Source organism: Apodemus sylvaticus, chromosome 15, assembly GCF_947179515.1.
Source record: "Apodemus sylvaticus chromosome 15, mApoSyl1.1, whole genome shotgun sequence".
In the NCBI taxonomy this organism is placed as follows: domain Eukaryota; kingdom Metazoa; phylum Chordata; class Mammalia; order Rodentia; family Muridae; genus Apodemus; species Apodemus sylvaticus.
In genome coordinates, this window is record NC_067486.1 from 22,742,905 (window position 1) to 22,755,941 (window position 13,037).

Here is a 13,037-nt window from a genome sequence, read left to right on the forward strand (position 1 = left end):
GACTATAAACTTCAGAAAAGAAGAAAATAAGGTACTATCACTTTCAGATCTTGGAACTTTTATGGATTTGTGACAAATAAAATAATTTTCAATCAATAAATAAGTGACACAAAGTGGATCTTGTTGCAGGAAATATTAAAAAATTGAACTGGAATGTTCTGCACTTGTGCCTCTCTCTCTGCCCCTGAGACGTGGGCAGCCATGTACTGGCAAGCACTCTCATGGAGTTTATTTCTTGGAGATTCACTGGCCTGGAGCTCCCAAAACATCTCCACCCAGCTCGCTAGGTTCCCACTGGCAGGTTGCTACCACACCAACCCTGTGCTTCAAATTCCCCACAGCCTTTGTGGAGCACTTCAGGCAAACTCATGCTTGGTTGTCATACCTTTCTCTCTTGAAACCAGATGAGCCTAGTGTGAAGGAAAACGCAACACAATCTTAGTTCAGAAACAATGGTAACTCAATCTCTGGGCACAACAACTAAAACCTAATCTTGTAAGCCTTATTAAAATCTGATGCCTCTGGTGGCAGATCCTTGCTGATCTGCCATGATACTAGGGAACAATACCAGTTACCTCTTACCCCTCTGCTGTCCTGGCTCCAAATGGAAGTTCCTCTCTCCTGCTTCCTCTCTTCTTCTGTCCAACCCGGAAGGAAGTCCTGCCTACTTGTTCAGTGACTGGCTCCTTTATTCATTAGGGGATTGGTTCACAAGAACAGCACCAGGCCTATCCACAACAAGATTGCTGTGATAAAATATATAATTGATAAGGAAAATACACAGGGTATATCGATTATTTATTAACTCTTTGAAAGGAATCAGTACTTCTTCATTAATCAAAAACTATAAAAGTGTTGTAAAAAATCGGTTTACATGAACAAAAATAATAGCATGGAATTAACAAGAAAAAACAATCAAAACTCTTTAATAAGCATTGCAAATGGATTCACTATTTTCCCAACTAAGAAGACTTAACTCCATTCATATAAAGTCAATCCCCAACTTTAAATAAGTGCGATGCTACTCCAAACAGAAGCTTGACATGGTTTCCTTTTTGTTTTTGAAAATAGATATGGAGACACAAAAGCTAAGAAAATATTGAAAAAGAATGACAAGAAGCTATGTGGCCTGACAGATACTTAAATGGATTTCCTTGTTGGGAAATAACATCTAGAATAATCACAAGAAGAGACAAGTAAGTCAGTGGACCACAATTAAGTTCAGAAATAATACAAGTATTTATCAGAACCTATAAATGATAAATCTGACATTCCAGATCAGTAGGAAATACATATTTTAGTCAATATATAGAATTTAAAAATTAGTCATCATATGAAAAGAATAGCTGGATTTTTTTATCTATCTATAGCATACTCAATGGCACCATGCAATAAAATTTTAGAAATACTAGAAAGATAGATAAGAGAGAAAATTTATAATTGAAGCAATACAGGTCAGAATAGTCACAAAGCACTCCTTAAGTATCGGCTTGCCAAAAAATCCTCATATTCTCCTATATTTCTGGTGGAAGCACAAAATAATATTAAATGCACACACACTATAATCCAGTACTTTTTATTTTTTAGATTCTATTTTATTAATATTTAGTAGAAGTATCATTTAAGATTATAACCTTAGAAACAAAAATCTGCCAGAAATAATTTAATTATAAACACAAACACAGAATGCAACACTATGTAGCCATTTAAAAGAATCAGAAAATTAGCTCCAGATATGTCCTCAATATATTGCTAAAAGCAAAATGCAAGAGCTAGAGAGGTGCTTCATCAGTTAAGAGCATTAGATGCTTTCCTAGAGGACCAGGGTTCAATTCCCAGAACCCACATGGCAACTCACAAACGTCTGGAAGTTCAGTCCCATCAGATCTGAAGCCCTCTTCTGGTCTTTATGGGCACCAGGCATGCACAGAGCAGACAGATGCACACACAAACAAACATCCACATATATAGACAAAATAAAATAAAAAACAAAAAGGCTAAGATAGGCCTTGCCATATTGTGCAGGCTGCTTCTGGGGGTAATACTAGCTCATACGACAGGGAGAACAACAAGACTTGCTGGAGTGGCACTCTCCAACTGCTGGTGATGTGCAATTGACAGTAGTGTTTGTCTCCAGAGATGAACATCATCAAGGACAAAGTGGCCTGGGTGTGGTTCAGACGATGATGGTAATGGAAGATGGACAGATTTTTACTTTTAGAAGCAACACGGAACCAGTAAATCCTTCCTTTTGCTAAATGAAAACAAAGGACTTCTAAAGAAGCCAACTTCTCACAGTTTATCAGGAATTTCCTAATTTGTACAAAAGTTATGAATGAAAACCAGGCCGAAGAGAATGAAGCAAAGGGGATAAAAGGCAACAAGAAAAGATATTAATTATTAAGCAACAAGAAAATATATTTGAAATTAAATGTGATTATACTTAAGATGATTCAAGTTGATATTTTATCAGCTATGGACGGGTTACAGAAAAATGCATGGCCAATTATATAAAATGAAATAAAATTAAAGGATATCTTCATTGCAGAAAATTCACAAAATATTCATCAAATATTATTTGAAACAAAACAAAACCACCACAACATATGACACCAAAGTGAAAGCGAAACTAAACACATTGAAAGAAGTCATAGAAAAATTTCCCCAGAATATACCACAAATACCTTGATTAAAGAAGTAAAAAGAAGCAGAGAGAGAAAACTTGTCCAAAGGTTGGGATCCTTGTACGAGTGTTCTAAGGCGACACAGGTACAAAGAATTAAAATGCCTCTGAAAATGTTCAGGAGTTCATAATTACAAAGTAAGTTTCCAATGTGTAAAATGAGGAATCGTTTAAAGGAAATAGTAAGTAAATTATATTTTGGTGACCTAAATGATAAGTATTTTAAATTTCCCAAACATGGAATGAAAAAAAAAAATGACATATACTTTGTACCTTCTATGTAGCTTCTAGACTAAAGCCATAGTGAACAAGATGATATTTGATATATATGAAGTCTTCATATGAATGAAGTAGATTAAATCAGTTATTAAATTGAGACAGTTTATTTTATTTGAATGTGAGCAGAAATTTGTCACAATAAGCAAGAATATTAAGGCTATAAGAGAAGTACAATATTGAAAACAAGAAAAGAGAAAACAAATAGAACCTCTGTGGAGGAGTACATACAGTGTCTAGAAGCACACTCAGGGAAGGTGTAATGTACACCAGAACACCCTGGAGCAAATGTGTGGTAGAATTACAACTAGACCTGAGCCTGGCATGTCTGTCCAAAGTGTCTACTGTTGAGGTGTTTCCTGGTTTAGGAGAGAGTGTCTGCAGCCTTCCTTGCCTCATTCCCAGTCCAGAGTAAAGGCAGCTTAGGGCTGGAAGAGAAAGAGCCCTGGAATGCAATCCAAAGGTTAGATGAGGACACAGTTATTTCCCTCTTCAATAAATATAGCAGAGGGTCAACAGATATGGCTACACCAAGTGGTAGAATGAGAAACACTGGGTGCTATTTGGATTATTTCCCTGAACTAATTGACTGTTAGGTAAGGACTTTATTCCACAAAATAAAATTGTAAGTTCAGATACTCACTTTGATAACTTAAAAATGTATCTGCAAGTTCTTTGATATTTATTCCATTATGAAGTAGAAGGACAAATTCCTTCACCTTGAGAACACAGTAATTCTTTCAATGAACAAAACCAACTTTGTTGCTGCATGGATTTAGTCTAGTCCAGATATAAGAAAACAAAACAAAACAGAAACAGAAACAAAAACAAAAACAGGAGCAGCAACAGCAACAACAAACGAAACATGGCCAGCTTATGTTGGGGGACATGTAGCTTGAAACTCTGAGCTATCGTGTAAGAGCGTCAAAGATCCTTAGGCCATTGAGTTCTTTGCTCTTTATTCTTCACAGATGAGGAGCAATGGAGAGCTGACATCAATGAGCAGGAAATCAAGTGACTCAAGGTGAAGCCACTGTGTCACCACAGACTTATGAGGCTCTAGCTCAATACATTGACAGAGCCATGAGGGGTGGTAACAAAATATGTGTTTAGATATAGATGGCTATATATCAATAGATAATCAGAATACTGGGATATTAGTTACATTCCTTATTCCTACTACAAAATACCTGACGATAGCAACTTAAAGAAGGAGTCCACGTTGGTCCTCAGTTTGAGGGTGTGATCCACTGTTGGGAAAACCCATGGTGGCAAGGGCACCAACTGTGGCAGCATGCACTTAAGGAAGCCAATTGGTTTGAGACTTTGCAAACACTCAGGAAACAGAATAATGCATACTGAAGTCACTTTTTGTCAGGCCTGAACCTCAGCCACCACATCCAGGGTTAAATTTTTAATTTCAACTAAAACATGCTAAACTAACCTTGTAGTCATGTTCATATGTTTGTCTTCCAGGAGATTCTAAATCCTATCCTGTTGGGATCAGAGAAATGGCTCATCAGTTATGAGTACTTGTTACCAAACCTAAGTTTGACCCTCAGGTTGGCCATGTGGGGTTAATAATCACAACTGGGACTCAGAAGTAATTTTTTTTTTATTCGATATAATTTATTTACATTTCAAATGATTTCCCTTTTTTAGCCCCCCCACTCCCCGAAAGTCCCGTAAGCCCCCTTCTCTTCCCCTGTCCTCCCACCCACCCCTTCCCACTTCCCCGTTCTGGTTTTGCCAAATACTGTTTCACTGAGTCTTTCCAGAACCAGGGGCCACTCCTCCTTTCTTCTTGTACCTCATTTGATGTGTGGATTATGTTTTGGGTGTTCCAGTTTTCTAGGTTAATATCCACTTATTAGTGAGTGCATACCATGATTCACCTTTTGAGTCTGGGTTACCTCACTTAGTATGATATTCTCTAGCTCCATCCATTTGCCTAAGAATTTCATGAATTCATTGTTTCTAATGGCTGAATAGTACTCCATTGTGTAGATATACCACATTTTTTGCATCCACTCTTCTGTTGAGGGATACCTGGGTTCTTTCCAGCATCTGGCAATTATAAATAGGGCTCCTATGAACATAGTAGAGCATGTATCCTTATTACATGGTGGGGAGTCTTCTGGGTATATGCCCAGGAGTGGTATAGCAGGATCTTCTGGAAGTGAGGTGCCCAGTTTTCGGAGGAACCGCCAGACTGCTTTCCAGAGTGGTTGTACCAATTTGCAACCCCACCAGCAGTGGAGGAGTGTTCCTCTTTCTCCACACCCTCTCCAACACCTGCTGTCTCCTGAATTTTTAATCTTAGCCATTCTGACTGGTGTAAGATGAAATCTTAGGGTTGTTTTGATTTGCATTTCCCTAATGACTAAGAAGTAATTTATAAATAAAGCAACACAAATAATCGCCTGGTATACAAAACCATCAGTAGAAATTCATTGTACTTGTTATTATCTTAATATTTATCAGATTATAATATACCCAAAATTAATTCAGAAATAAATGTCAGCAATCAATAAATGTACAAACTTATAGTAAAGTGCTTCTTAGAATATTTTCCTGATACTTACATACAATACAATGTTTGGAGAAGTCTGGCGGGAAGAAAGAACCTCAGTCTAGATGCCTTTGGATTGGGCTTAGGTCTGGTTTTCCACCATTAACTTTATGACACTGAACACAACCCTGGACTCTGCTACTTCTACCATATTCAATAAATACAATGTGACAACAGTAACCAAATCACCTCCATAATGGCATATTTCAAAGAACAAAAGTAATAGAAAAATGAAATTCCTTATGAAACAACATTACCGAAAAACCTTTTTTTCTTTTCTTTTAGTATTTTTATTTTCTATATTCTTTGTTTACATTCCAAATGATTACCCCTTTTCCGGATCCCCCCGTCCACATATGTCCCATAAACCTTCTTCTCTCCATCCATTCTCCAATCACCTCCCTCCTTTTTTTCTCTGTACTTATATTCCCCTCCACTGCTAGATCAATCCTTTCCAGGATAAGGACCTTCTCCATACTTCTTCATGGGAGTCATTTGTTATGCGATTTGTGCCCTGGGTATTCAGGGCTTCTGGGCTAATTAATATCCACTTATCAGAGATTGCATTCCATGTGTATTCTTTTGTGATTGGGTTACCTCACTTAGGATGATATTTTCCAGATCAAACAATTTGCCTAAAAATTTTTTGAAGTCATTGTTTCTAATTGCTGAGTAGTATTCCATTGTGTAAATATACCACATTTTCTGTATCCATTCCTCCTTTGAGGGGCATCTGGGTTCTTTCCAGCTTCTGGCTATTATAAATAAGGATGCTATGAACATAATGGAGCATATGCTTTTACTGCATGCCGGAGAATCCTTAGGGTATATGCCCAGGAGAGTAGAGCAGGGTCCTCCGGAAGTGTCATGTCCAGTTTTCTGAGGAACCGCCAGACTGATTTCCAAAGAGGTTATACCATCTTACAGCCCCACCAGCAGTGGAGGAGTGTTCCTCTTTCTCTACATCCTCACCAACGCCTGCTGTCTCCTGAGTTTTTGACCTTAGCCATTCTGACTGGTGTAAGGTGAAATCTCAGGGTTGTTTTGATTTGCATTTCCCTAAAGACTAATGATGTTGAGCACTTCTTAAGGTGCCTCTCGGCCATCCGAATTTCTTCAGGTGAAAATTCTTTGTTTAGATCTGTACCCCATTTTTTAATAGGGTTATTTGGTTCCCTGGGGTCTAACTTCTTGAGTTCTTTTTATATATATTGGATATTAGCCCTCTATCAGATGTAGGGTTGGTGAATATCCTTTCCCAATTTGATGGTTGCCTTTTTGTCCTTTTAACAGTGTCCTTTGCCTTACAGAAACTTTGTAATTTTATGAGGTCCCATTTGTCAATTCTTGATCTTAGAGCATAAGCTATTGGTGATCTGCTCAGGAACTTTTCCCCCGTGCCCATGTCCTCTAGGGTCTTCCCCAGTTTCTTTTCTATTAGTTTCAGTGTGTCTGGTTTTACGTGGAGGTCCTTGATAGACTTGGAGTGAAGTTTAGTACGTGGAGATAAGAATGGATCACTTTGCATTCTTCTGCATGCTGACCTCCAATTGATCCAGCACCATTTGTTGAAAAGGCTATCTTTTTTCCACTGGATGTTTTTGGCTCCTCTGTCGAAGTTCAGCTGATCATAGATGTGTGGGTTCATTTCTGGATCTTCAATTCTATTCCATTGGTCCACTTGTCTGTCACTGTGCCAATACCACGCAGTTTTTAATACTATTGATCTGTAGTATTGCTTGAAGTCAGGGATGCTGATTCCCCCAGAATTTCTTTTGTTGTTGAGAATAGTTTTAGCTATCCTGGGTTTTTTGTTATTCCAGATGAATTTGAGAATTGCTTTTTCTAAATCTGTGAAGAACTGAGTTGGGATTTTGATGGAGATTGCATTGAATTTGTAGATTTCTTTTGGCAAGATGGCCATTTTAACTATATTAATCATACCGATCCAGGAGCATGGCAGATATTTCCATTTTCTGAGGTCTTCTTCGATTTCCTTCTTCAGAGACCTGAAGTTCTTGTCATACAGATCTTTCACTTGTTTGGTTAGAGTCACATCAAGATACTTTATATTGTTTGTGGCTATTGTGAAGGGTGTCATTTCCCTAACTTCTTTCTCAGCCTGCTGATCCTTTGAGTATAGGAAGGCAACTGATTTGCTTGAGTTGATTTTCTAACCAGCCACTTTGCTGAAGTTTATCAGCTGTAGGAGTTCTCTGGTGGAGGTTTTCGGGTCACTTAGGTAGACTATCATGTCATCTGCAAATAGTGATAATTTGACTTCTTCCTTTCCAATTTATACCCCCTTGACCTCCTTATGTTGTCTAATTGCTCTAGGGAAATGCAAATCAAAACAACCCTGAGATTTCACCTTACACCAGTAAGACCCTTTTATACCACTACTGGGCATATATCCAGAGGATTTTTCAGCATGCAATAAGGACACATGCTCCACTATGTTCATAGCAGCCCTATTTGTAGTAGCCAGAAGCAGAAAAGAACCTAGGTGTCCTTCAACGGAGGAATGGTTACAAAAAATGTGGTATATTTACACAATGGAGTACTATTCAGCCATTAGAAACAATGAATTCATGAAATTCTTAGACAAATGAATGGATGGAGCTGGAGAACATCATACTAAGTGAGGCAACCCAGTCTCAAAAGATCAATCACGGTATGCACTCACTGATAAGTGGATATTAGCCTAGAAACTTTGAATACCCAGGACATAATCCACAAATTAAATGATGTCCAAAAAGAATGGAGGAGTGGCCCCTGGTTCTGGAAAGATTCAATGCAAGAGTATAGGGGAATTCCAGAACAGGGAAATGGGAAGAGGTGGATGGAAGAACAGGGGGACGGAAGAGGGATTATGGGACTTGTGGGTAGTGGGGACCCAGAAAAGGGGAAATCATTTGAAATGTAAATAAAAAAATATCAATTAAAAAAATTAAACTAAAAAAAAAGAAAAGAAAAGAAAAGATATTGAGAGAGGACAGCCTTGTCTAGTCCCTGATTTTAGTGGGATTGCTTCAAGTTTCTCTCCATTTAGTTTGATGTTGGCTACCGGTTTGCTGTATATTGCTTTAACGATGTTTAGGTATGGGCCTTGAATTCCTGCTCTTTCCAAGACTTTTAACATGAAAGGATGCTGAATTTTGTTAAATGCTTTTTCTGCATCAAATGAGATGATCATATGGTTTTTTCTTTGATTTTGTTTATGTAGTGGATAGCATTGATGGAGTTCCTTATATTGAACCATCCCTTCATCCCTGGGATGAAGCCTACTTGATCATGGTGGATGATCGTTTTGATGTGTTCTTGGATTTGGTTGGCAAGAATTTTATTAAGTATTTTTGCATCAATATTCATAAGAGAAATTGGCCTGACGTTCTCTTTCTTTGTTGGATCTTTGTGTGGTTGTGGTATCAGTGTTATTGGGGCTTCATAGAACGAGTTGGGTAGAGTTCTTTCTGTTTCTATTTTGTGGAATAGTTTGAAGAGTATTGGTGTTAGGTCTTCTATGAAGGTCTGATAGAATTCTGCACTAAAGCCATCTGGTCCCGTGCTTTTTTTGGTTGGGAGACTTTCTATGACCCTTTTTATTTCTTCAGGTGTTATGGGACTGTTTAGTTGATCTATTTGATCCTGATTTAGTTTTGGTTTCGGATATCTGTCTAGGAAAGGGTCCATTTCCTCCAGATTCTCCAGTTGTGTTGAGTATAGGCTTTTGTAGTAGGATCTAATGATTTTTTTGAATTTCCACAGTTTCTGTTGTTATATCTCCCTTTTCATTTCTAAGTTTGTTAATCTGGATACTGTCTCTGTGCCCTTTGGTTAGTCTGGCTAAGGGTTTATCTATCTTGCTGATTTTTCTCAAAGAACCAGCTACTGGTTTTGTTGATTCTTTGTATGGTTCTCTTTGTTTCTACTTGATTGATTTCAGCCCTGAGTTTGATGATTTCCTGCCTTCTACTCCTCCGGGGTGAAATACCTTCTTTTTGTTCCAGGCCTTTCAGGTGTGTCATTAAGCTGGTAATGTATGCTCTCTCCATTTTCTTTTTGAAGGCACTCAGGGCTATGAGTTTTCCTCTTAGCACTGCTTTCATTGTGTCCCATAGATTTGGGTATGTTGTGTCTTCATTTTCATTGTGTTCTAAAATGTCTTTAATTTCTTTCTTTATTTCTTCCTTAGACAAGGTATTGTTGAGTAGAATATTGTTCAGTTTCCACGTGTATGTGGGTTTTCTGTTGTTTTTGTTGCTATTGAAGACCACTTTTACTCCCTAGTGATATGATAGGAGGCATGGGATTAGTTTGATCTTCTTATATTTGTTGAGGTCTGTCTTGTGACCAATTATATGGTCGGTTTTGGAGAAGGTACCATGGGGTGCTGAGAAAAAGGTATATTTTTTTGCTTTAGGATAGAATGTTCTCTCTATATATATGTTAAATCTAATTGGTCCAAAGCTTCAATTAATTTCATTGTGTCCTTTTTCAGTTTCTGTTTTTCTGATTGGTCCATTGAGGAAAGTGCAGTGTTGAAGTCACCCACAATTATTGTGTTAGGTGCAATGTGTGCTTTGATCTTTAATAAAGCTCCTTTTATGGATGAGGGTGCCCTTGCATTTGGAGCATAGATGTTCAGGATTGAGAGTTCTTCTTGTTGTATTTTTCCTTTGACCAGCAACAAGTGTCCCTCAGAGTCTCTTTTGATGACTTTGGGTTGAAAGTCAATTTTATCTGATAGTAGAATGGCTACTCCAGCTTGTTTCCTGAGACCATTTGATTGTAAAATTGTCTTCCAGCTTTTTACTCTAAGGTAGTGTTTGTCTTTGACCCTGAGGTGTGTTTCCTGTATGCAGCAAAATGTAGGGTCCTGTTTACGTATCCAGTCGGTTAGTCTATGTCTTTTCATTGGGGCATTGAGTCCATTGATGTTAAGAGATATTAAGGAATAGTGATTGTTACTTCCTGTCGTTTTTGATGTCATTTTTAAAATCTGATTGGTTAACTTCTTTTGGGTTTGATGAAAGAAGGTTACTATCTTGCTTTTTCCAGGGTGAAGTTTCCCTCCTTGTATTGGTGTTTTCCTCCTATTATCCTTTATAGGGCTGGGTTTGTGGATAAATATTGGGTAACTTGGTTTTGTCATGGAATATCTTAGTTTCTCCATCTATGGTGATTGAGAGTTTTGCTGGGTATAGTAGTTTTGGCTGGCATTTGTGTTCCCTTAGAGTCTGCATGAGATCTGCCCAGGATCTTCTAGCTTTCATAGCCTCAGGTGAAAAGTCTGCTGTGATTCTGATAGGTCTTCCTTTATATGTTACTTGGCCTTTTTCTCTTACTGCCTTTAATATTCTTTCTTTGTTTAGTGCATTTGGGGTGTTGATTATTATGTGACGGGAGGTATTTCTGTTCTGGTCCAGTCTGTTTGGAGTTCTGTAGGCTTCTTGTATATTCATGGGCATCTCTCTCTTTAGGTTAGGGAAGTTTTCTTCCATAATTTTATTGAAGATATTTGCTGGCCCTTTAAGTTGTAAATCTTCACTCTCATCTATGCCTATAATCCTTAGGTTTGGTCTTGTCATTGTGTCCTGGATTTCCTGGATATTTTGGGTTACAAGCTTTTTGCACTTTGCATTTTCTTTAACTGTTGAGTCCATGGTTTCTATGGTATCTTCAGAATCTGAGATTCTTTCTTCTATCTCTTGTATTCTGTTGTTGATATTTGCATCTATGTCCCCTGATTTCTTCCCAAGGTTTTCTATCTCCAAAGTTGTCTGCCTTTGAGTTTTCTTAGTTGTTTCTACTTCTGATTTTAGATCCTGAATGGTTTTGCTTAGCTCCTTCACTTGCTTGTTTGTGCTTTCCTGTAATTCTTTAAGAGATTTTTGTGTTTCCTCTTTCATGACCTCAGCCTGTTGACCAAAGTTCTCCTGTATTTCTTTAAGTGATTTTTGTGTTTCCTCCTTATTGGCTTTTGTATTGTCCTGAATTTCTTTCAATGATGTTTGTGTTTCCCTTGTAAGGGCTTCTAACTTTTGATCCATTTTCTCCTGAATTTCTTTAAGTATGTCCTTCATGTGTTCCTGTACCAGCATCATGACCAGTGATTTTAAATCCAAATCTTGTTTTACTGGTGTGATGGGGTGTCCAGGACATGCTGTTAAAGGAGAATTGGGTTCAGATGCTGCCATATTGCCTTGATTTCTGTTAATGACGTTCCTGCGTTGGCCTTTTGCCATCTAGTTCTCACTGGTGTTAATTGTTCTTGTCAATGCTGCACTCACCAGTGCAAGCTGCCTCTTCCCAGGTGGCCTCTGGTGCACAGATGACCTCTTGCACTGCCTCGAGACAGGGTGCTTTGGCCCAGGCTGTTCAGATCCCGAAGCAGACACCTGAAGGCTCCCACAGTGGCCTGCTGGACTAACCAGAGCACACTGACTCCTCCCAGCTGACCTCTGGGATGCCCCTCTTGCCTCTTGCAGGACCTGGAGATGTAGCGTTGTAGCCCAGGCTGTTCTGGATCTAGAAGCGGAGATCTGAGGGCTCCAGCCAGAGGTCTCAGGACTGGAACCTAAGCTCCATGCCTCCGGAGCAAGCTGTGTGCTCCCAGTCTGCTTCCGGTTGCACACCAGGTCTCTTGCACTTCCTGGAGACCGAGTGCTGTGGCCCAGGCTGTTCAGATCCCGAAGCAGACACCCGAAGGCTCCTGCAGGGGCCTGCTGGACTCACCAGAGCACACTGATTCCTCCCAGCCGGCCTCCCGGATGCCCCTCTTGCCTCTTGCAGGACCTGGAGTTGTGGTGTTGCAGCCCAGGCTGTTCTGGATCCCGAAGCGGAGATCTGAAGGCTCCCGCCAGAGGCCTCAGGACTCTACCCATAAACTTAGCGTGTTGGAGGAAAGTTAGCATAATGTACAGAAAGTCAAAGTAAGCTTCTTCCTAGACATACAAATTTAAGCAAAAATTTAGGTTAATTTTATAAGGATAATTAAAATTCATTAGTATGTGCCCATATCATGTCACAACATTTTAGAAATATTTTAATCTTCCTCTCATATGAACTTCAGGAGTATGTTCCAAGTGTCATATCTTTGGTTTATACTTTCAGTTTCTTAAAAATAGACTTTGTTCTTAAGAACAAGTTTAGATTCAGAGAAGATATGACAGTGCAAGAGTTCTGATGTGTCTCATGCCCAGTAACCCAGTTTTAAAACTCACACGTTACAGTCAGTATACCAACAGACACACTGTTAATGACTTAAGTCCTGAATTTTCTTTCGTTTCCTAATTTTTTCCTAAAATGTGTGGGTTTTTTTTTTATTTCAATCTAGGTGATTTCCAAGATGTCATGTTTCTTTTAGATGTTGCATCTGTCACCTTTCATACATGTTTCTTGTGACAGGTTCTTAGACCTTGTTTTTACTTGAGGACATAGACAGCTTTGCAAAGAGCTGGCCAGGTGTTTTATAAGCTGTTCTTGTAATGAAATCCATGGTGT